Raw genomic sequence first — 20,093 nt, 5'->3', positions numbered from 1 at the left:
CTTTATATCTGTTAGCATCCTGTTGGCCGAAGCAAGTCACATCACTAGACCAAAGGGTAGCAGTATAAGGGTATGCACTCTGCCTCTAGTAAAAGTATTGAGAAGTCCAGGGCACAGAGCACAAGGAGAACTGTGAAGAACCAGGAATGATCATGCAGTCTGACACTCAGGTAGCTCCGGGCACCGAGCAAGTGCCCTAGTTTTCTGGCAAGTGCACCAGAGAGAACAACTTGACAGAACTGTTCCCCCATGAATGACTGCTACCTCCTGAGCTGCTTTCAATCCATGATTCTCTTTATTTCTTAATTTTAATTTTTCAGCTTACCAAACAGGGATCCCTTTAAGACAATGAAAGGAAACCAACACTGAGAGATTTCACTTTTTTTTTCTTTGCCACCTTTTGTCCATAGTTTCATGTCCCTGGTCAGTTTGGACCATCCTCAGTTCTCATTTCCTCAAATCCATCCTCTCCTCCATTACTCCCTCTGAAATTGCCATGAGCTGTATATTGATCTCATTTATCCTCCTCTGTTGTAACGGATCTGTCCTGTTTTCCATCTATTCCCATGTGCTGCATTATGGGAAATTTCCACAAGCCTATTTTTGAGTTCCCTAAATCTCCCTTTAGCTGTACTTAATCTGCTATTTCATTCAGCGCCTGAATTTTAATCTTAATGACTGTGGGTGTTTTGGTTTTTTTTCATTTCTCACATTTTACTTGGTTATTTTTCAAAACTGCTTTTATGTTTTCATAGCTGAAAGAACATAGTCTTGTTCTTTTAATATAATTTTATCCCTTCATTTATCTTTTTAGTCATTTAAATACATCCATAATCTCTCAGATTATTTTAGTATTTCAAGGGTGTTAGCTTCCTTGCACCTGCTGGTGAAGAGTTCTTGGGTGATTTATCATTTTCTGTAAGCTCAGCTCCTGTTTCTTTTCTTTGTTTTTCCAGTGTGATTTTTCTACCTGCAAAGTTATAGAAATGCCCCTACAGAATCTATGGGACTATTTTCTGCCAGATTTGACCAAACACCACAGAAGGTCCACTGGTTGTGGGCTGACTTTCATGTTAACTTCTTAGTTTAGGATGCTAGTAACTCATAGGTATTCTAAATTTGGACTTCAGAGTTTTTCTGTATCATGAAAATATCTTTTTCTCTATTCAAACACCTGAGCAGAAGCAAATTTCTAGTGCTCCTATGTGGCTGGATAGACAGAATCTCATACTTAGAGGGAAGAAAAGCTTCCAAGATCCAGGGCTTATGCTGGGATCTTGGCACTCTTTTCTAATTCTCTGACTCACATGATCATGTGGCCATTGATATGTCAGTCCCTACCTATCCAGGTCTATGTGTCATCTGTGCTTGTGGGGCCACCATGGTGTCAGTTTTTTTCACCTAATGCTCTAGCTAAATATCCCTTATTTGATTTTTTTTTTTTCCTTTCCATTTCATTTTGTCTCAAATTTCTGGATGGTTTGATGGGAAGGAAAAGCCATACATCTAATCCTCCATATTGCCAGAACCCAACACTTAGCTTCTCAAAAAATCACTAATGGGTCCTTGTATTTTAAGCTTCTTCCCAAGACATTGCCCACAGAAATACATGTTCACTGAATAATTGACTAGCGAGGCACCTGTTGGATTTAAAAAGCAATTGAGAATTTAAGCTCTGCCTAGCAAGTTACTGTCTAGAGTTGCCTTCTATTGACTCCTGTAATAATTAGAATTTCAATTATTCATTTTCAATTAGAAGCATGGCATAATGATCACAAATGTCATTAAGAAATTTAATTGTGTCTAATGTTAGATTGATAGAAGGCAATATTTTCTGGGACAACAGGCATCCTCAATTAGAAGAGCAAAAGTTATAGGAGAACTTTTGAAAGATGCTAAAAGGAATGTAGAGCCGTGGGGTTAGCCTTCAGTGGCACAAGAATGTGTGATTCTGTTTTCTAGTTAAGACAACGGTATGCAGTCTGATAACTCCCGGGTGCAACATAGAAAGTCACTACCTATAGCCTTGGCAGGTCACCTCAATCCAAACAGAAACAATGGCTGTGTGGCAACAGAAAATACTTAAGTTGACAGAACCAAATTCCATTTGTGCCCACCTGGTGCCTGGTGCCGTGCTTAAATCTATGCTTAGATTGCCTCAGTCTCACAATCACCTTTCTAGGCATTTTCTTAGATGAAAATTAGTGGAGACACAAATATCGTATTGGAAGTCATTGATGCTTAGCAATGGTTTCAGTAATGAATGAATGATGGTGCAACTCATGCAGACAGGAATTGGTTACTCAGCTCCAAGTCTGTCAGTTATGGGGACAATCAACTTACATACATTTCTTGATTTCGTCTTCCAGTTCACTTCCTGAGATTACTCCTGTTGGAACTATGGGGGAAACTAGCTAAGAGAAGCTGGGTAAATTGCTCAAGACCACAGAGCTAGATAGTAACAGTTGTAAAATCCGAACCTGGATCTCTGTTTTTGTTGTAGTAGTTGTTGTTGTTTTGTTTTTGTTAACACTGTGTATTGAGAAAGCAAGAAAGTTGGAGTAGAGTTTTGAAATAAAGCAGATAGATGTTTTGATATGTTCATGTAGCTCAGGGATTTTTGTTTATTCGTTTTGCAGAGGGGTTGAGGGAGCATAATTCCAATTTTTCAGGAGAATTTCACATGGCTGCATTTGCTGGATGGATGGATTTGAAATAGCACCCAGCACTATACCTGGCATATAGGGGCTTAATAAATACTTAATGACTTTGTCATTCATTAGTGATTCAGTTGCTAGCTGAGGGGTCACACTAATTTCTTTTAAAAGATGGACTAGAATCATGATAAAAAATGCATGGGCTAGGTTTAGTAGTAGAGAGAACTTATGTTCAAATCTTGGCTGTTGTGTTTACTAGCTCTGTGCCTGTGACCAGGTGAATGAAATCTTTCTGTGCCTCAGTTTTCTCACCTGTAAAATGGTGCACTTAGAATAGTCTGTACAGATAGTAAGTACTAGATAAAAGTTATTGTTTTGTTGTAAGCACTCAAGAAAATGGGGCTTATAATTAACAATTGTCATGCATGCCACTAAGGTTGTGTAATGATGCTGAAGATCAGGTACAAACCTAGATCCCACAGGTAGCATCATCAGGTTGAAACTCAGACCTTCTTCCTCTTTCCCTGTATTTCTTTCCTACTTTTCTGGAAACCTGGTAACCATTTTCTGAAGTCCCAAAGAGGACGACAGGGGAGGAAACACATCAGAAGGAATGGGATAAGAGAGGGGAGACTTGTCTTCCCACAAAAGGAACAAAAATGCCCTTTATTCAAAATCTCTGCTGAAAGGGAAAAATCCTCTGCAGAAAAAGTTGACCATATCCAATAGAAGATGCTGTGGTTTCCATGGCAATTAATGGTGTTAAGTGCACTTCATAACTGAGAGGTCTCTGTGAAGATGCAGGAGGAAAAGAGAGAAAGGCATGCATGGTTTTTTAAAAATAGTATTTGAAGGTGTTTTTTTTTTTTTTTCCTTGAAAATCCTTTCACTGCCTCGATTGGGCAGGAATTTGATTTTCGAATTCTTGGGAGGATGTGCAAAATGACTTTAGCAACAGAATTAGATATACAGTTGAAACACCCAAAGTAGGCTTTCCTCGAGGCAAGGAGGACACTTCTGAAAGAAGCTTCCTACCTTCACTCCAGAGCTGTCCTCCAGCCCTGGTGGGAATTCTCTAACACCATGGTCCCAGGCCACCAAGAGAAGGCTTCCCTTGCTCTAGTGCCCACAACTATGGGACCTCAGCAGGGACAGGTTTGCAGGACCCCTGCTCTAACTCCCAAGTCATGGAGGCCACTAAGTAAAAAATTAGTTAACCAGTATGTATTTATGAAATGCCTACTGAGTGCCAGGTACTTTGTTTGGTACCTCTACACAGGTACCTCATATAATTCTGAATTGAGTGAGAGTCTCTCCTTTTGGAGGGACCTGAGCCTCAGAGGAACTTAATGAAGTTCTACCAGGGACTCTGACACTTTTAGGAAGGCCACCACCAAGCTCCGGAAGAGCGTTGTCATCTGGGGCTCTTCAGTCTTCAACAAGATAACAGGTTTGACCCTGTGCCTTTATAAGGTGCCAGAGGACAAACTGTGGAGGGAAGCAGGGCTTCCATGTCTTCCAAGGACCCAGACCAAGGTATAGGCCATTCTGCTGCCACCACCCTTCACTTCAGTTTCCTTATCTATGAAGCAGAGATGAAGGAACACATAACCTGAGGCAATGTTCAAGTGCTCTGGGAGTCCAGAAAATTCCCTCATCTGAGTTCAGTCTTTTAGTTCTAAAACACATTTCTGAAGAATGTGAGCCTGGTGGGGAAAAGGGCCATTTAGTATAATAGAAATGGCACCAGAGCATCGCCTGGGACAGATGTGGGCTAAATCCTGGCTCTGACACTTCCTGGCTGGGAGACACTGAAAACATTCACATATTTCCACCACCGTGGAATAAATTATTAATGGCTACATTGCAATGCTTTTGTAAGGATTAGTGATAATGAACATAAACACCCAATGCGGGATCTGGACCCGCCAGGTCCTCAGGAAGCAGTAGCTGTAATGACCATGATTTCTGCTGTCAGAAAGGAAAGACTGGGCCTCCAGGCCACTCTCCTGGCCTGGAGTCAGCCCACCCTTTTGGTTGGCCAAATTCTATCTGCCGGGTGCCTAAATGTCTCAGATTAGATGGAGATATTCTAGAGTCCCCATTACAGAAGAAACCTTGTCTTTTTGTTTTGTGGCTTTTGATTTTTCATTGTGAAACACAATATTCATACAGAAAAATGTATGCACATCTATTGCCCGGTCCAACAAATAATCGCAAAGTGAGCACCTTGTCGCCACTGCCCAGGATCAAAACAGGACATTTATGATGCCCTCGGAGCTTTCTTGAGCCCCTCCCAAGAAACAAAGCTCTCATTGCCCCTCAGCCCATCCTGTGGGTGGCCACCACCCACATATTGCTTTTCTTCATTGTTTCAACACCTACCTTGTGACCCAAACAATATAACTGAGTTTTCCTGTTTCTGTACTTCCTATGAATGAAATCACACCATGCATAGTCCTTTGCTCAACTCCATGCTCTTCAGATTCTTTCCATGTGTACATGATATTCCATTGAACGAATCCAGAAATTATCCATTCCACCATTGTGGGGGTATGTTTTCAGTGTAACAAATGATGGTGCCAAGGAAATTTCTATACAAGTCTTCTCAGTATGCCTGTCTTTTGTGTTTACACCTAGGAATGAAATTGCTGTTTCCTAGGCCTGGTGTCTTCAACTTTGCTGAACAACACCCAATTATTTTCCAAAGTTCACTGCCATGTCTTTTTGTTAACTTACGCTGTAGATCAGCCAGTCTCAGAGAGGCCCCAGTTTCTTCGCCTTTAAAATCTGAGAAATAGAAGTCCTCTAACAAGGTTCTTATAAAGATAGAATAAAATAACTTTTTTGTGTGTGTTTAGCACATGCCCAGCACAGAGGAGGGTCTTTCATATTAGCTAACATTTATTGAGCACCCCAAATGTGGCGCCTTTGCCCTTTCTATGCTTATCTGTGGATTTGCACTTAAAATTATGTAAAGACTTAACCTCTTCCTCTGCTTTCTTTCTCTGTTTCAGATTTAAGGTCCTCTACCCCACTACCATGATACTTTTATTTTTCTTTCTTCCTTCCATCTTTTTAAAGTACTATGTTCTATGTGCTTATCATGTGGCATCCAATTTAACTTGTTCAACAATGCCATGATACCAGTTCCATTATCACCCCTGATTTTGGGGTGAAGAAACTGAGGCACAGAGAAGTGATGTGTCTGGCCAGGTCCCCCGATAGTAAGTGGTGTGTCAGGGACCCTATGTCACCTTCTTTTCCAGGGAGGACAGCCAGCTAGCGCTCTGCATGAAGGATGTTTGCCTACCTATCAGCCTCCTAGTTTGGGTTTGGTTATTGGAATCTTGGCTGTCACATTACAAGGTTCCCTCCTTCAGTGTGTGTGTAGATAGATGAGGAGACTGAGAAACGTTATTAAGGCTGTCAAATAAGCAACAGTTGTGGTGCTCTCCTGCTAATCTGCAGTGACTTAAGAATGTGGGTGTACTGCATTCAGCCAGCCCAGAAAATTCAGTCCAGTAGGAAAGCAGTCATGACTGTAAACAGTTGTCATAGGAGGAAGTAGTTTTCTGAACTCAGAACTGACAATAAAGGGCCATGAAGTTTTAAGTCCTTCTGCCTAGAGAAATCCAGGAAGGCTTGCTGGAGGAGGTGCTCTTCAAGGCCTCACTTCCCCTAGATGCTTTTTGCTGGGACAGGGTAAATCAATTTATAGAAGACTTTTTCTTTAGGCAGCCACCTCTGGGGGCTCTGCCTTCCTTCAGCCTGGAGGTCTCTGGTTGCCTAAGAAGAGTCCCAGGCAAAGACTGCACTCCTTGCTATGAGTCTTCTTCCCTGACTTCCCTTCCCCCACCTCTCCCCAGGTCTGCAAGGGACACAGGCTTGTGAAAGAGATGACTGTTTGTTTTATAACAGGAGCTTAACATGATTCATTTCAGATTCCCCCAAGGACTTTTGTAAAGTTTGGACTGAGTCATAATATATTTTTTATTAAACTCCAAGACCCAACAAGCAGGAAGCTCTGTTCGACAACATAATATAACTGATGTACTGCAAAGCGGCTTTTAATGGGTGAGTCCTCAAGCTGCTCCAGAAATCCTCTGGCCTCTCCTATCACCGCCTGATTCTGGAGGGAGATTAAAAGGGTTTTGGAGACTTGTCATTTCACCCTCCAACCACCACCATATGCACACACGTACACATTATAACACACATGCACATGCTGTCCCTCTAAATGCCACAGTTAAAAGCTGAGAATCTTAGGACAGAGCGACCCCCATTCCAGACCCTTCCAAGGGCCTAATATGTTCTGCCAAACACAGAAAGGCCCAAAGGGCAACATTTGAACAGGGAAAACTGCTCCCCACCCACCCAGAGAGTGTAGGGTTATAATGTAAGGCAATGATTCTCAAAGGGTGGTCCTGGGTCAGCAGCAGCAGCGGTGGCAGTAGCTGTACCACCTTGAACTTCTATAAAACACAAATTCTGAGGCCCTATCCCATCTCTAGTCAGTCACAAGCTCTGGGGTTGAACCTAGCAATTTGTGTTTGAAGGGGATTTTCAGGAGATTTTGGTACTTGCTAAACTTTGAAAACCACTGGTACAAGGGGCCTTCTACTCAAAGTATGGTCTCTGTACCAGCAGCCTCAGCATTGCCTGGCAGCTTGTTGGAAATGCAGACACTCAGGCCTACCCCAGGCCATTCAGAATCCATATTTTAGCAAGACCTCCAGTTGAATCCCATTCATATTAAAGTTTAAGAAACACTATTGTAGCCACCATTGGACTTAGGGATCTCTGCTGGGCACATAACTTCTGAGCCTTATTCTCTTGACTGGACCCTGGATTGGTGCGTGGGAACTCTGCGCCCACTCCTGGTTAAAACCGGGGTTGGAGGGATATCCGCCTCCCACAGCCCCAGCCTCACAGAGGTGCATAGAACCTTCCTTCCTGCTTCTCCCTGGTGATCGCGTGACCTCTTGCTCCTCGGACCCTCACCCTCTCTAGTGACAGGGGCTGTGTTCTTGCAGCCCTCCCACTGCTTGTGTTTCTGCTCTTTCTCATGATTAAATATCCCCTGGAGCACGTTGCTGGAGTTCTCTGATTGTACTGTGGAAAAGCTCACATGGTTTTCACTTTGAAGTGTTTCATTTCTTTGTTTAAATCCAGCATTGCCCTCTGATTGGGGCATATCCAGTGACCTTAGAGTACAAATCATAAAGAGTTTCTCCAGGACCATTCAAAATAGACCCCAGAATCCACTGTATGGGGATGTGTTTGAGTATAGCTGTTAGGTACACATTCCTAAGCCTTCCCAATGCATGGTGGTACTTTAAAAAAGGAGAAGACAGAATACTTGGAGTCTTGATGAATTGCTGAAAAGAACTAAAAATGACCTCAGCAGCACAGATACCTCCTCCCCACTTTCCTGCCTCCTACCATGTCACAGATCTGTGACAAGGGGCACACAGTCGGCTTAGTGCCCCATACCTAAGGTAGTGAGGCCAGAACAAAATGTGGGTCCCTAGACAGAGAAGGGGTGAGGGGAACGGAAATCCACTATTCCCTCCTGCAGCCACCAAAGGGAAGTTAGAGGAACAAAATACTCCCAGCCTCTGGGCCCCAGACAAGCAGTTATTTCCCTTCCGGGAGCGTATGGTTTAAACATGTATCCAATCAGGGGCTGCCCGCCTGCACAGAGGAGCCCTCGCACACTGTTAGTCAGAAAAGTAGTTTGGAAATAAGATTCAAGAGCCTTGAAAACGTCTGTATCCTTTGACCCAGTAATTCTACTTCTGGGAATCTGTCCTAAGAAAATAATCTGAAATTCACACAAAAACGTGTCCACATGGTTGTTCACAGCCGCTTTATTTACCAGGGAAAAATTGGAAAACCACTAAATGCTCCACTTCAGGGAATTGGTTAGGTAAATTATGGTTCATTCAGAGAAGGGAATATTTTGTAGCCGTTAAAAATGATGTTTACAGAACTTTTAATGACACGGGGAAATGTTTATGGCATCCTATCAAGCACAAAAGGCAGGATGTAAAATCCACACGTGCAGGCTGATCTCAGCCATGTGAAGCAATTATGGGCAAATGGCAGGAAAGAAAAGCACCCGCAAAAACTGTTCAGAGTAGTGGTCTCAGGATAGTACAACCATGGATGATTTTTCTCTTTTCTTTCCACTTTTCTGGGGGTTTTGTCTACATTTGGAAACTATTGCTGATCAGCACCAGGTATTTATTTGAGGCAATGAAACAAAAACAGCATTAGCCCAATAGTGAGCAAGGAATGGAACAGCCGTCTTTCCCTCCTGAACATACGTTGCTTCTGAAAACAGAGGGAAAATTAAATAAACATTATTTACCAAACAAGAATCCAATCAAAATAAATAAATAAGGCATCCCTGTGGAGGAAGGCCCCTGCTCCTACAAGAAGTGATTGCCTGTTTCCAGCTTATCATTTTTGGGGAATCTTAGAAAACCAACTACTGTGAAATTGACTTCTTACTGATTTTAATTGAGATGGATCCCAAATGAAAGGATCAGAAATGAAATTCAGGCTGGCTGCCTGGGGCAGTCAGTGACCCTGCACTGTCCCAGATGGCAGAGGAGCTAACAGGGGTATCTCACAATTCTAGGTCCCCCACTCTCAGTCTTTCAGGGGTAACTCTGAGGTCCTGCCACCCATTGGCTGAGAGCTGAGTGCCAGTTGATCTCAGGGGACCTGGGCCAGCATATGGTTGGGCATTCACTCCCCAGTACCTCCCCCACATTCACTCTCTCACATGCAGACACATCGGGGTATTTCCTTCCCTCTGCACAAGGTATGTAACATTTTGTGATGTTACAAGAAGGCACCACATTTTAGTGTGTACTTTAAATTGCACAAGGACTTAAGAAAGTGTCATCAAATCTGCTTTACAGTGTAGCAAACTCCATTAAGCATTCTTCCTTCCACCTGCTTGTGTAGCTCATGTGATTCAGGGGGAGGCTCTCTTTACTGGGATCCCCTTCAACTTTGGAGTGACTAGTTCTCTTAATGTTCCCTTCAAGCAGAGTGCTCAGGACAGTCTCAGTGTCCCTGCCACCTTTTCCTACTTGCCACCTTGGTGTCTGCTCTCTTTTCCTCTCATCCTCCTTTTAGGTGTCCCCCAGTCCCCCCTTCCAGCAATCTACTGTTGGACACATCCATGGCTTTCTCAATAGAAAAATATGACTCTTCTTTGCCTAAATCCTGAAGACCTCCCATTTCATGTCCAAACAGGCTCATTATTGCTGCTCTCCTGCCCCCCCCCCCAAAAGAGTTTTCCCTTAAAGATACACTCTGATTTCTAACCAGTCAGCATCACTATGGCCAGTATTTTAATATCACTTTGCTTGTATATGCTGCTTTTGGCACTGTAGGCTGTAAAGTGGAGGTAATAGTGGAAAACATCTGATGCTAAAATGAAAAGGGCTAATAAATAAGAAAGGAAATAAAGCAACTGATGTGATATAAAATCATAATAATACAATGAGCTATTGTAGGTACTCTAACAAGTTTGAAAATCTCTGTGAGACAGGGCGATTTTCTGAGAAAATGTAAGTGACTCAAAGAAAAATTTAAAAAAAATTAAAAGAAAAATGATGCGATAGGCAAGGAGCATGTTTAAAAATGTTTTGATGGAATTATTTGTTTTAAACAGGTCTCAAGTTAAGAGGGTTTAATGGTGTCTAAGTCTCAAGGAACGGAATTTCTATTGTGGGTTGCATAGTAGACAATCTTTGGGATCAGAAGGTCTGAGTTTAAATCCTGGTTTACCCTTAACTAGTTGTATGATCTTGGGTATGATACTAAATCTCTATGAATCTCAGTTTCAGTAGGAATTCAGCCAAAGAACTAGTCATGGTAAGACTGAATGGTCCATGTGTGCTTTCTGGAGGTGCTGGCCTGTGATGGATTTGATGTATCTGCCATGGTTACAGCTAGCCTTTCATGGTTTGTTGTTGTTGTTGTTTTATTTTTCATTTTTTAAAAATTTGTTCTAATTAGGCCTTTCACATTTTTGCACAAACTTCATACATTTAAGGGATGGATTTGCAAGTTGCCTGGCCAGAGTTAGAATAGGGTCCATTTCATGGAAGTGTCCAGTCTGCAAAAGCACTGTTATTCTCTATGGGCTATCTGCAGCACTACTATGTTCTACATGTAGTGGTCCATTCAATCCTTACAACAACACTGTGAAATAGGTGGTATTATCACCCGATCTGAAAGATAAGGAAACCAAGGAAAGCCAGGCTTGAGAGTGCTTCTCCCATGGTCATATAACAAATTTAGGATTGGAACTCAGGCAGACTTCCACAGAGCACTTGGCGACCACAGCCTTCTGTTCCCACCAGTGTCTTGCATTTATAAAGCACAATATCATAGACTTCTGCTCATGTGATCATGGCAATAGTGTTAGGTGTTCTTATTTTTACAAAGGAGGAAACTAGAGAGTTCTAAAGTGACTTATCCAAAGTCCTACAGAACCTTAGCTCTGGGCTTGGCCATTACTCTCTTTATACCTGAGCACTCGGAGCCTCAGTTTCCTCATTCTTGGGATGGGGATAAGGATGCCCAGTTTGCCAGGCTAAGGTGAGGATGGAACATGTGAAGCCTTTAGCAGGATCCCAGGAATAGCAAGTGTTGAGTGGATGTTGGTGACTGCACTGTCATGGTGATCATTATTGTTCAATGTCAGTTAGCTCCCTTTGTTCTGTGATGCACAGACCCTAGCAATGCACCCTCCTACCAGAGTTAACCAGTGCCCCATGTCCTGGTCAGTACAAAGGCACTAGAGTCAACACATCTAGGTCTTTGCTACCTCCTAAGTTTGTCCCACACTCTGTGATTAGCCTCTCGGAACCTCAGTTTTCTTCTCTATAAAATGAGAATGATAACATCTGTCTCAAAGGATACTTGGGAGAATTAAGTGAGCACATGTATTTTGAAAGTGCCTGACTCAGAAAATGCAGCAGCAAATATGACTTCCTTTCCCTTCTTTGGAAGTGTTTTTCATGGAGCAGAGCCATGCGTTTGATAAAAAGCAGACATTGCAGGCGCTCAGCTGTGTTTCTTCAGTAGGAGTTTTCAAGGCTCGTCTGCTGTGAAAGTGTTACCTGAGCACCTCCTATGAACCCAGGGCTAGGTGGGGATGCAGAGGAAACATAAAATATGACCCTGTGACATTTCACCTGTGGCTTTATGGGATCCGATGCTGGTAGGAGCAGAGCTGCCCCTGCAGAGAGAACGCTCACCTGATAACCCAACTCTTGAGTCCTGTATTAGTCACCATTATACAGAGAAATGGAACAAATAGAGAGAGATATGAAGAGATCCTTTATGAAGCATTGATTCACACAATTATGGAGGCTGAGAAGTCCCACCATCTGCAGTCTGCCAGGAGGCCCAGGAAAGCCATTTATGTAGTTTCAGTCCACCCAAGGACCTGAGAAGAGGTATCACTAGTGTTTGAGGACAGGAGAGGATAGCTCTCTCACATGAAGCAGAGAACAAATTCACTCTTCCTCTGCTTTTTGTTCTGTTCAGGTCCTCATGGGATTGGATGATGCCCACTCACATTGATAGGGACATTGATGATGACAGTGTTTACTTAGTCTACAGATTCAGTGCTAATCTCTTCCAGAAACACACTCATGGACACACCCAGAAGTGTTTTATCAGCTATCTGGGTACCTTTAGCCAAGTCAAGTCGACACATAAAATTAACTATCCTCTGAGTCCCCAGGTCAGGGAGAGCTTTCAAGGAAATGTTTCTTTTCAGGTAGGTAGAGCAATACGATCTAGACAGCCCTCCCAAACTGTTAGCTGCATATTAGTCTGCAGGGACTAATATCATAACATAATTAGTATAGCAGTGCTCCCAGCTTAATTAAAAATGCTGCATATGAGGGGCAGTTAATGAGAAATGCAAGGTTTGATGATTCAGAACTGCTGAGATTTAGCAGTTTAGTGGGCGTAGCGAGGAAGCGTTGAATTTATTTCCTTTTGCTGTTCTCTTTGTACATCTGGACAGGAAGGGGTCTGAAAGGAATTGCTCACAGTATGTACAGTTAGCGAACTTTGATTATCTGGAGGTCCCTCGGCTTTCTGCAACACTGCTGGGGGCCAGCCAAGCAGGAAACAAAAAAAGCCTTGGAGCCCACAAAACACATTTCAATTTGTGCACCAGTCTTTTGCTTTTCTGATAACAAATCCACTCAACCCATACTTGAAAGCTATTTGTTGATGCTTACTTTATGCAAAATTTTAATAAGCCAGGTAATCTGATTTTCCAAGCATTAGCAGAACAGCAGACACTCTTCTGGCCCTGGGGGATGGGGCCTGCAGAGGTGCCTGGCTCTACACCCGCATCGGGTCAGGAGCAGTCTCCCAGGCACAGGGTATGTTTTGAGCACAGGAGAGATAACTAACTATGTAAGAATCTCTACTCTTAAGGGGCTTACAGTTTAGGAGCAGACAGATGTTGTCTCAGTCAAGGATCTTGGGTTCAGACAGCAGAATCTATTCTGGCTAGTTGGAACAGAAAAGGATTTGGTACAGGATATTAGGTGGCTTGCAAACTTTCCAGGAATGCCAGGGGCTCAAGCTTAGATGCTACAGAACTACAGGAGCAGCCAGCACGTCATAGGATTGTTGTGATGGAATCCCCTTTGTCCTCCCTCCTTGGGACTCAGAAGTCTAGGAACTAGACTGTGGAACCTACACCACTCTGTCCAGATCAACAAACTCCTCCACCAGTGTGCTGGCAGGCAGGTCTCATTTACCTGAGCATACTCACCAACTGCAAGAACACACAGCCTCTACATCCCTGCAGGATCACCAGGAGGGATGCTGTGTCTTTGACAGTTGTCCTCCCCATAGACCAAGAAGGGGTGGAAGTGGGTATTGAGAGAGTGAGTATGTGGTGTCTGCTACAGATACAGCAGATGATTGGTGGTCAGCAAGACACATCCTGTTGTAGAGGCACATTCTGAGGGCTGACTCAATGCTGGACGGGACAAAGGGGACACAAAGGGACACCTGTGTCTATGTGTGAGGGGAATGGAGAGACTCTGGGGATGGAACCCAAACATGCTCTACTTCTGAGCTACATATTCAGCCCTTTTTCTTTTATTTTGAGACAGGATCTTGTTAATTTCAGGCTGGTTATAAACTCATGATCCTCCTGCCTTGGCATCCAGGGACTTGAGATTGCTGGTATTGGCCATTGTGCCCAGCTGCTGTATGTCCCTACTTCTTATCCAGAGAGTCAAACAAATCTCTGCAAGTTAAATGAAAGAATGAGAAGAGGGCTGGATGTGGTGGCATTAACCTGCAATCCCAATGACTTGGGAGGCTGAGGCAAGATGATTGCAAGGTTGAGGCCAGCTTCGGCAATTTAGCAAGACCCTACCCCAAAATAAAAATAAAAAAATATAAAAAAGAACTGGGGATGTAGCTCAGTGGTAAAGTGCCCCTGGGTTCAATCCTCATTACAAAACAAATAAATAAATAGGGAGAGGGCCTACAGGAGGGTGCTAGTAAGAGGAAAAGGTCATTTCCACAGAGCCTCAGGCCAATGCTCAGTGTGGAACATGACAAACTTGATATGTGTTTGTATACTTTTTTATATCCATAGAGTCAAGTACTTATATCTATGCAGAGGCTGTCACTATGGCTTCTTTCCCATTTCCTTCTCCTGCTTTCCATTCCCTTTCCTCTGCCTTCCCAAACTTTCCTGGCCTGAGTTCCATTGGTCTTGTTAATTTCATTAACAAGATCATTACCATTGATGCTGATTATTGTCATTAGTGTTATTGTTAAGGTCCCAGCTTCCCCATCCTGGGTACCTACCACACATCAGGTCTCACAACCAGGAGAACGCAGGAATTCTGACTGTCCCCATGTCCCTAGGCCTCAGCCCCACATCTCACACTTGGTTCTCTACAGTGGACCCCTCTGCCTTTTGGAATTTAATTAGAATGCTTCTCCGGGGGAACTCTGGGAAGGTTTCTGGTCTTCTCCTCTTAGTATTATGACAAGGCCACATGGCTTACCCGAGCCCAACACCAGCTCTTCGGTTCTAGAAATCTTTATTGCTGCAGCAGGTGTTTCCATCTTCTCTTGCCAGTCCTCCTGGCCAGCTGTCCTCCCACAAGGGAGAAAAGCCCCCCACATGCTCCACTGGCACGGATATGGGACAAGGCTTCCTGGGTGCACTGTTTCTTTTCCTAAGGGAAAAAACAGCTTTGGGAAATAAGCCCACCTCCATTCCCACGTAGCAATTATGTGCATAATTACATTCCACCAGGTGTCACTTAAGAGGGTGAAACCCATTAAGTGTTCAAATGAGAAAACAGAAAGGAGCCTCTGAGAAAGCCCAGGAATGGTGCTCTCTGCAGGGGTGGAGGGAGTGAGCGCGGAGGTTTCCTGAGTGTCCACCAGGCCCCTGCTTTCCTTTAAGTGATGGCTCAGCCTGAGCATGACCCTGTGTGCAGGGGAGAGTAGGCCTGATCTGAACCTTAACTTAGCCCATGCAGTGGATCTCCCAAGAGCTGCCAGCCACAGTGAAGAACAGCCTTTACAGGAAGTGCACACACATAGCACTCTGTGGTCCATTTTAAATTCATAGAGGAGTAAACCTTCTCTTTCTTATTTTTTTTCTTTCTCCTAACTTTCAGGGTACCCAGAACACAGCAAGTATCCAATAAATACATGACAGTCTTTTTTTCTCCCACTTAGTATTAGGGATTTAACCCTGGGGCACTTTCCCATTGAGTTATATCCCCAGTACATTTTAGTTTTTATTTTGAGAAAAAAATCTCACTAAGTTGCTGCTAGGATACTGAGGCTGGTCTTGACTTTAACATCCTCCTGCCTCAGCCTCCCGAGTCTCTGGGATAGTAGGCGTGTGCCACAAGTCCAGCATGACAGGCTTCTTTATCACCATTCTCTCTCTGTTGCTCTAATGATGAACAGAGTTCACAAGGAAAGAAGATCTGAGGGAAGAAAGCACCAGGCACAGGCGAGCTTATTTAAATTGACATTTACAATGGAAAGTGGCTGCTGTAGACCTCATTTTACAGATGAGGAAACAGGCTCAGAGAAAGGAAGGGACTTACCTGAGGCCACTGAGGATTTGAACCCAGGTCTGCCTGACTTCAAAGGCTGTGCTCTTTGTACTACACTGAAGAGCCCCCCTTGGGGTGCGTCCCATGCAAAGCTGACTGTGTGCTCTCCTGTCAATGCCATGAGGGAGGAACATTCAGGGGTGTCCGGTTCCTCAGTCATATTGAGATAACCCCTTCCTTCCTGCTAACCAAAAGCTCCATACCCAAGCTGAGTCAGAAGAGCCTTCTGCTTACTCATGTGAACCCTGTCTTTGGGCCATCTTGACCAAGCTTTGTCCACTGAAGTTTCACAAAGGGCCACCTGGAGGTTCAGTGAGAACAGACTAGAGGCCTGTCAGCCTGCAGACCTGCTTCCTCCCTGATTAAGCCAGACTCACCATCTCCTCTCCCCACTCATACCCCCACAAATGTGAAGTGACACCTGGGTCCCTGTCTTGCCTAAATACAGCACACACTGTGCCCTGTCCAGAGCTAGGGGTCAGCCTCCTCCCACCATCCTCCGACTTTTTCTCACCAGCATTTACCAGGTTCAATTAAATCAGTCTACCAACATGGCTCCAATCCCTGCCACCTTCCCACCTCCTACCTCCACCATCATCTAGACCTCTGCACTAGTTTCTCCAGAGGCCTTTAAATCTTCCTTTCCACTCCTATCTCCCATAGAGTTATGGGCGAGACTTGCAAAAGATTTGTTTTATCCATCCAACCAACAAGCTGCCTAACCTTCCATTCATCCAGTAAGTGTTCGTAGAATGTATACATTTGCTGTGTCAGGTTTCATGATGGACTTGAGATGAATGCAAATTTAGATAAGAAATGGTCAAATCTGTTGAAGAGATAAACATCCAAACATCTGCACAGGTGGAAGGCAACCCTAGGAAGGGTGTCCAACCCAGCCTGGCAGCCTCGGTGGAGGCTTCTGGAGGAGGTGGCTGGGGCGGGGCCACTATCCACACACAAAAGCCTGCACATTTGAGGAATTTCAAATACCTGGCAAGGTTACAGGGAAGGGTGTTTGCTGCAAGTGTAGAGGCCAAATCTTGAGAAGCCTTGAACTGCTGTTGGCAGTGGGATGCCCCTGAGGGCTTAATCTAGGGAGCAGATGAACAGAGAGCTCATCTGACTGGGGTTGTACCTGATCAACACTTTTATTCTCCTAAAAACTGCTTGGGCATAAGGGTCACACTCAGAGAAATCCCTTTTTATTCCATGTCTATTGCTGTCACAACATGGCTTGAATGTTAGCACAATTTGAGAGCAAATCATCTGGGATGTGCTCAGCCACTCCTGCCTCCCTGCCTCAGCCTATCCAGAGTGCCCTACCGGAGGGCCCAGTAGGAGCTGATCATAAACAGGCCAGCTGCTACCTCCTGCTCTTCTAATCATCTATGGGAGAAATGGAAAACCCACTCCTTTTCCTTGCTGAATACAGATGGGGGTCAGTGTATCTTGGGTTTGGGAGTCAGGAAGTGGAGGGGCTCAAGCTGGGAGCCACCCATGCAGGGTTCCTGAGCCTAAAAAATTTCCCCACCTTGCATATTCAGCCCCCGCTGGCCCTCTTTTTTCACCTATTGCCAGTCTGCAGCCTCTGTTCATGTCCCTTATATGCTCCTGCCTCAGCAGAAAGCATGACCCAAAACCCTAAACCACTGGGTTGAAGCCCTTCGCTGTAACCTTGGGCCAGTAACTCACCTCTTCTGAGTTTTGGGGTTCCACCTTGAATTGTGTACAGGGCTAATGTTCCCTGCCTTACTTAAGTCTCAGAGCTGGGTGAATCAAAAGTGTTAGCAAATATGGAAAAGCTTTCTACATGTCACAACTGCCCTCAAGTAGGTCTCATGATGCCTATTTCACAGGTAAGGAAATAGAAAACTGAGAGATGTTAAAAAAACTTTCCAAGCTAGAAAGTGGGTGCCCTAATGTAAGGCCCTGCAGCTAGAGATCATGTCTGTTTATTCACCCAGTATATTTGACAGTGTGGCTAGAATATAGTAGGTGCTAAATAAGTACTCTTCAATGACTGCCTCTAAAGATGGTAACCTTTCAATTCATCTCCAATCTTTTAAATTTAAAAGAAAAAAATAAGCTTACTAATTAGGCATAAAGGCTTTTTTTTTTTTTGCTCTAATTTTTATTTCTTTGATTACTAGAGAAACTGAACATTTTTTTCCATGTGTGTATTCAGTCAACACACTTCTTGTATAACTGGCCCCTGCCCTTTACCAATTTATTTGGGGGCAGGGTACTAAATGCTTTTCCTGATCATTTGCATAGGTTCATTACTGGATAGATAATAACCTTCTCCTATCTTCCATGCTACAAATATTTATCCAGTTTGATGTCCTTTAAAAAAAAAGTATGTCCTTTTTACTTTGTTTTCTTTCTTTCATGTTTTGCAGAATTATAGAATAAAATTAATTTCGTTCATGATAAGTTGTATCAGTAGCATGCCAAAACCCCAGCCAAGGTTTGGAAGTGAGTTTCCCCAGGCAACACATACCTCTCTCTCTTCCCCAACGAGCTGGGCAGGTTGAAGGTAGTATCAAAAGCAGACGTGAACGTAAAAGCAGCCACAGAACGCAGCCCTAAGCCCACAAGCTCTTGCTCGGCAGCCAGAAGACAAATCTTCTGTACCATAAACATACGATTGGCTTATGTGTGTTTTACTATACACAGGTGGTTTTGATCTTCATCAAAAGGCCTAGTGACATGTTTTTCAAGTTCTCCTTGGTTGAGCCTATCTCCCTGCACACTGCCTGTGTCACCCTTGGCCAAATGTCACAGAATCAGAAAACATGAGACTGGGGTGAGTGGCTGATGAGAACAAGAATGCTCTGGGTTTGGCTTTACTGTAGCACCCCATTTTGCTATCCATTTGTACATGGGTGCTCACAGCCACCAGTGGTAATGGTGTAGGTGACGATAGGATTTCCACTCTCTGGCAAGGGAACTGAAGCCCAAGAGCTTGTTCATGGTCCCCGTGCCAGACACAGGCTGAGGCTGGAGCCTTGCCCTGGGGTAACAGAGCTGCTATTGCTTCTGCTTTAACAAATGAATTCCTGGGCCAGTCTTGACCATTCAGTAATGGAATGGGGCAGTGTTTTGCACCCCAAGCCCCACTCTTGAAAAAGATGGGCCTCCTTGCTGCTGTGGAGCTCTTCAGTTCTAAACTTCTAGAGAAGATCTTGAATGAAATGTGTGTCCCTTCAGCCACAAGGAGATGCTCCTCCAGAGAGAGTGAGGTTATGTCTTAAAAGAAGGAACAGAGACTAATGACAGGCATTTCTGGAAATGGCCTTCAAGCCAGGACTTAAATGCCAGCTTGGCCATCAAACCTTCCTTCCTTCAACAGAATCTGTCCTCTTCCTTGAAGCTTAGAGTCTATCTGAAGAGAAAGTGACATACCTCAGTGACTATAAAAGTACACTCCAGCACTGCTGTTCACTCACTCAACAAATATTTATAATTGAGGAGCAACTCTGTGCCAAGCACCACCTAGTGTAACAGTGAACACAAGAGGCCACCATTATGCACTTCCACTCAGCCAGGGAGATAGACACCAAACAAGTGGATCGGCATAGAATGCTGGGATGCTGGAGCCCTGGGGTGGTGAGGAGAATGGTCAGGAGTGGGCAGGAATGTGCAGTGTGGCACAGAGAAATGAGAGGTGCATCCTGCTTGGAGTGGTGGCTCAATGAGGCTCTCAAAGGGAAGCTTTCTGTGCTAAGTAGGCCCTGACTTCTGATAGGGTTTCAGGCAGACAAGGGAAGGAACAGTATTTTGGGCAAAGTAAGAAGCAAAAGCTAGGCTTGGAGTACTGAGAGGTGTGGGCTTGTTTGGGAAATTGCAAGCAAGTCTGTTGTGGCAAAAGGAAGGAGGAGGTAAAGCCAGGACTTGATGCTGGAGAGGTACATTGTGGCCAGACATGAGGGCTCTGTGGTGTTGCAAGAGCCGAGAACACTGATGACTCTGGAGAGGCTGTTATGACCACAGACCATGTCTGCCATGGTTGCCTGGCCGAGCTGTTAGCCAGTGGCCCCAGCAGGCATAGCCATGGCTTCTGTGAACAAGAAATTGTTAGAAACACAAGAGACACTTCCAAAAGCCTACACACCCCTCATCATAACCGAGAGAAGAATATTAGATGATGTCCAGTCGTGGGCATCTTACAAAACCCTTCCAGAACTCTCCCAAACTGTCAAGATTATAAAAACAAGTATGAGAAATTCCCAGCCAAGAGGTACCCGAGGACACATGAGACTGAGTATAA

At 44.1% G+C, this 20,093-nt stretch overlaps 1 protein-coding gene and 1 long non-coding RNA gene across 15 annotated transcripts in view; one reads left to right on the top strand and one right to left on the bottom strand.

Annotated features, from left to right (window-relative positions):
- Nucleotides 1–20,093, top strand: part of Tenm4 (teneurin transmembrane protein 4) — a 753,505-nt gene that overhangs the window by 226,830 nt on the left and 506,582 nt on the right. The gene's annotated exons all lie outside the window — the stretch shown is intronic.
- Nucleotides 8,515–15,931, bottom strand: LOC114098434 (uncharacterized). 2 transcript variants are annotated; one of them, XR_003583742.2, is made up of 5 exons: nt 15,815–15,931; nt 15,520–15,691; nt 14,750–14,923; nt 13,492–13,701; nt 8,515–8,996 (listed from the first exon to the last, which is right to left on the bottom strand). It is a non-coding gene; the product is annotated as an uncharacterized lncRNA (long non-coding RNA). The 2 variants fall into 2 exon arrangements; XR_003583741.2 differs by lacking the exon at nt 15,520–15,691.

The sequence above is a fragment of the Marmota flaviventris genome, chromosome 9 (assembly GCF_047511675.1).
Source record: "Marmota flaviventris isolate mMarFla1 chromosome 9, mMarFla1.hap1, whole genome shotgun sequence".
In the NCBI taxonomy this organism is placed as follows: domain Eukaryota; kingdom Metazoa; phylum Chordata; class Mammalia; order Rodentia; family Sciuridae; genus Marmota; species Marmota flaviventris.
Note: the sequence above shows the minus strand (reverse complement) of the source record. Positions and strands in the feature narration are given on the sequence as shown.